The sequence below is a fragment of the Monodon monoceros genome, unplaced genomic scaffold, assembly GCF_005190385.1.
Source record: "Monodon monoceros isolate NGI ecotype Baffin Bay Population unplaced genomic scaffold, NGI_Narwhal_1 Super_Scaffold_6, whole genome shotgun sequence".
Classification (NCBI taxonomy): domain Eukaryota; kingdom Metazoa; phylum Chordata; class Mammalia; order Artiodactyla; family Monodontidae; genus Monodon; species Monodon monoceros.
The window spans coordinates 52,141,758-52,146,310 of NW_021703783.1; the positions used below are offsets into that span (position 1 = coordinate 52,141,758).

General features: G+C 42.2%; 1 pseudogene; it reads right to left on the reverse strand.

Annotated features, from left to right (window-relative positions):
* Nucleotides 1–1,416: 1,416 nt before the first annotated feature.
* On the reverse strand, nt 1,417–2,582 carry LOC114886174 (annotated as a pseudogene).
* Nucleotides 2,583–4,553: the final 1,971 nt, after the last annotated feature.

Sequence of the window (4,553 nt, forward strand, 5' to 3'; positions counted from 1 at the left end):
TACCGCAAAAAAAAAAAGAAAGAAAGAAAAGAGCACAAAAGTTTGAGCTCTAACAACCCCTCAGTTTCAAAAATGTATCCGCCTGTGAAATTGTTTCCAGGCCTCAGGGTTTTCTGTCCAGCTCTTCCCAGGCCCTGAGCACCAAAGCCAAGCGTTCAGAGGACAGAGCTCCTGCCCACATTCTGGAGACTGCTATTCTCCCATCAGGCTCATGACTGTGTTTACTGGGACTTGTGCTTATATTCAGGGGTGCTTTATGAGCATTCACCGTAAGGCCTCTCACCTGGGGGCCAGAAGGGCATTTCGTATTATTGTAGGACACCAGGATACACCACCCCAAAGTAGGCCTCTAGACATAAGCATCGTTTTGAGAAAGAGAAGACAGAAGAGAAGCTCTGGAAAACAGAATAAAAGATGCCCTTTTGTAAGGACAATTTATACTTGTAAAGGAAATATCCATTTGTGAGGGGGTCTTGCTTTCTGGACCAGGAAGAGAAGGATGGCTCTAAGTCAGAAGAGACTTATCCATGGAGAAGGCCCAGGCTGCAATCTGCGTAATGAAGTTTACCCTGTTCACCATGTCACTGTTCTTGGTCACCTTCCCACCCCTGACCTGCCCCACCACAGTCCTTTCTCTGATGTAGCTGAAGGTGGTATTTCAGCCTGAATTCTAAGCCACCTCCCTGAGTTACTCATTTCCCTCGGTGTGTCCCATGTATGTGAGATATACATGTGAATAAACTTCTCTGTGTTTTTCTCTTGGTAATCGGTCTTTTGTTCCAGGGGCCCTGGCCAAGAACTTAGAAGGGTAGAGGAAAAATTATTTTTTCCTACCCTGCAGGGTCAAAGTCATGAAGCACCTTTCATTTAGATGTTTAACATGCTATCCAAATAAACTTCTAGCCAGAGATAAGGGGATCCAAGGACAAGGCTGAAACCCGCACCAGACATATCATAGGGTGTGTGTGTATGTGTCTGTGTGCACACAGAATTCTATGAATTTCTTGCAAACAGAATATATTACATTGTATGGGGTGGTGGTTAAAGGTATTAAATAGTTAAATGCCAATATTTAAATCATACAACTTTTGTAACCTTGATTTAGTCTCCCTCCTCCCTTTTAAATATAGTAGGGTTATAGTCTCCAAATTTGAGAGTGACTTTTTTTTTTGATTTCCTAGAAGTTTTTAATGTATTTTTAAAATTATACTCTTAACAGTAAATTCTTACAAAGATGTTTTATGATTACATCATAACAAGCAATTGTTTACTGGGACAAAGAAGATATGCTAAAAGACAAATGAATTATTATAATTAAATATGCACAACTTATTGACATTTTTCTTAAGACAAAAAGACTGGGATATATCCACTGAAGTCTAGGCATTCTGCCATCACTTCTGTTACCAACTGGAGTCAAAGTTTTAAAATTCCTGTGATCTTGAATGTCTTGTTAAGTGTTAGAGGGCTTTTTTTTCTTTTAGCTACTAGATTTTTCAGGAAAAATTCACCTGCTTTATATGAAGAACACACCAGAGGGCCACTTGCAGTATAATGAAATCCAAGTTCATTTCCTGCTTTTTTCCCAGTATTTGAACTTTTCAGGAGTAATGTATTCTTCAACCTTAAGGTGGTGCTTTGTTGGCTGCATATATTGTCCCAAAGTCAAACAGTCCACATCTGCCTCACGAAGTACTTTCATCGTTGCATATACTTGCTCGTCATCCTCACCTAAACCCAACATTATAGGTGTTTTAGAAATAACATCAGGTCGAACTTCCTTGGCATGTTTCAGTACACGTAGAGAGTGGTCAAAATGGGCCCGGGGATCACGAACTTTCCTCTGTAGTTCTGGAACTGTTTCTACATTATGTGCATACACATCTGATCCTGACAGAGCGACTTTTTCTATTGCTTTAAGATCTCCTCAGAAATCAGGGGCGAGACATTCCACAAGGATTTTCGGATTCCTTTCCTTTAAGTAAGGCACAGTCTTTGCAGAGTGCTCAGCTCCTCCATCAGGCATATCTTCTCGATCCACAGACGTCAGGACTACATAATCCAGACCCCACTCTGCAATTGCCTTTGCAGTATTGTAGGGCTCATTGGCATCCAGTGGAGGTGGATTTCTTGCAGTCTTAGCAGAACAAAACCTACAACCTCCTGTACATGTGTCACCCATCAACATGATTGGGGCAGTGGCAGTGGCATATTCTCTGCCTCCCCAACACTCTCCAATATTGGGACACTGAGCTTCCTCACACCCTGTATGGAGATTTAAATTCTGCATTGTATTTTTCAGTTTATTGTAATTTTTTCCCCATGGGAATCTCTGTCTTTAGCCATGGAGGTAGTCTTAACCGTTCTCCTTTCTGGCATTTTATGCCTCCTTTATACTCATCCCAGGTGCTCTTGTCTGCTAGATCACCAGATACAAAATCTTGAAGGTCTGGTCCATTCTGTAAAAATTCCTTTTTTTTTTTTAAAATCTGGCAAGGAACTTACTTGACTAGACTGCATAAATATCTTCCAAATACCCAGGGGCCCACGGTGTGGCCTGCGCTCCCGCAGCATAGAGACATCCCTCTCTTCTTTTGCTAGTAGGGCCAAGGGATCACTAATTCCCAGGAAAAGAGAGATGGAAGAAAAAAGAGAGTGACCTATGTTTAAACGGCCTGGATACTTGCACCAAAAGTTGCAGTGAGCTTTAATTATGCTGACTATAAACCAAAAATACATGGTACACAGTATGACAAAGGATATTTATGGCAACAAGAGGGCAAATTGATAGAAATTAGAACTGTTTCGGAAAACCTGGAAGGAATGTTGTCATAAATATGGAAATTTCTCCTAGAAAGCGTAGGTCACTCTATGCCACCAAGGGAGAGTCCTGGTCATCTTTTTCCTCAGCATTGACAGACGATTTTGGTCTCTTGAAAATTATGTAATTTCACATTTCTCCATTCCTCACATTACATCAGACACAATGGATACAAAAGCAACTTGAATATTGTTTGGTTCTCTTTAATGCTAATTACTATTAGTACTGGACTATACTCATTGACATAGCTATGGTCTAGAGTTTGAATTTGCACAACCTCAAATCTCAGAGACCAGATCTAGAGGTAGCTAGAAATCTGTGAAGTGTTGACTTTCTAATGCAGAGGCCTGTTTAAAAACAGCTCCCCGAGATGAGGGCTGGAGTGCTTGCCCCTTAAGTGTGCGGATCTGAGAGTTTGGCTCTGAGAGGTGTTTTGGAAATATTTGAATTGGCCTGAATTCCCATGTTCGAGGCAGAAGTGTGGGCCCTCGATATGGATTGTTTGTTGTGGTTGCAGTTGCCAACACTGCTTCTCAAAGTTTAAGAGACGTGTCAGTCAGTGGTGATGCTATTCTCATCTTTTGTGTATGCTAGAGAGAAGGACATCCCTAGCAGTGGACAGGCTTGAAAGCAAGTGTGTATGTGTTTGTACTGAGGAGAGAATGGAAGGCCGGGGCGGACAGAGCACTACCAGACTGGTGGAGAGCTCTTTGGTACCTTCCAGATAAAATGCCCCCTCCCCCCCAAGAAAGCAATAGATCAACCATGAGCTCTGCTGAAATGCCTTTCACCAAAGGAGCTACTTCTCTTTGTTGAGTGAAAGTGCAATTTTAAAAAGATGCTGGCTCCAGTTGGTGCCCAAGTCAGTCCCTAACTATGACCTCTGTGGGTCACCCAAGGTGGCCAGTGAGCTGAAACCAACATTTCAGAAGATCAGAGACTGAAAGGTCCAGCCCTAGGAAGTAAACTGTATGATTATATATTCTGGGAAAAGTTAGACTGAGCATGTGGATAATAATAATTATATAACTGAACAACTAAAAGGAAAAGGGAGTTGATTTATCCCATTACAGACTTAGTGTCTACTAGTTAATATGATTTGATTTCTTCTCTCCTTTAGTCTTCCCTGCCCTCTGCAGGGTTATTTGCCAAAGAGGGAATCATGACATGCACTGGTGTCTCATAAAAATTAGAGAAGACCTAATCACCTCATGAGATAGAAATCATGATCCTGAAAATTAGAGAAAACCCCTCTCTGAAAGGCTTCTCAGGAGATGCAAAGAGCTATAGTTGAGATGATTTCAATGTCATACTCCTTTTCCCTCTCACTCTCTAACTCTTAAATTTCTACAGAACATTCTCTTAACGGTGGCTAAATAGTAATAATAATAATGGTAATGATAAAGAAGAAACAGATAATAATGACTTGTGGCTGAAAGAAGCCTGAGTACTTTAAAACAACTGAACCTGCTGAACAACTTCAGCTTTGCCTCCTATGAGCTGCTATCTTTTTTTTCTTTTTTTTTTTTTTTTTGTGTGTGTGTGTGTGTGTGTGTGTGGTACGCGGGCCTCTCACTGCTATGGCCTCTCCCGTTGCGGAGCACAGACTCCGGACGCGCAGGCGCAGCGGCCATGGCTCACGGGCCCAGCCGCTCCGCAGCATGTGGGATCCTCCCGGACCGAGGCACGAACCCGCGTCGCCGGCATCGGCAGGCGGACTCTCAACCACTGC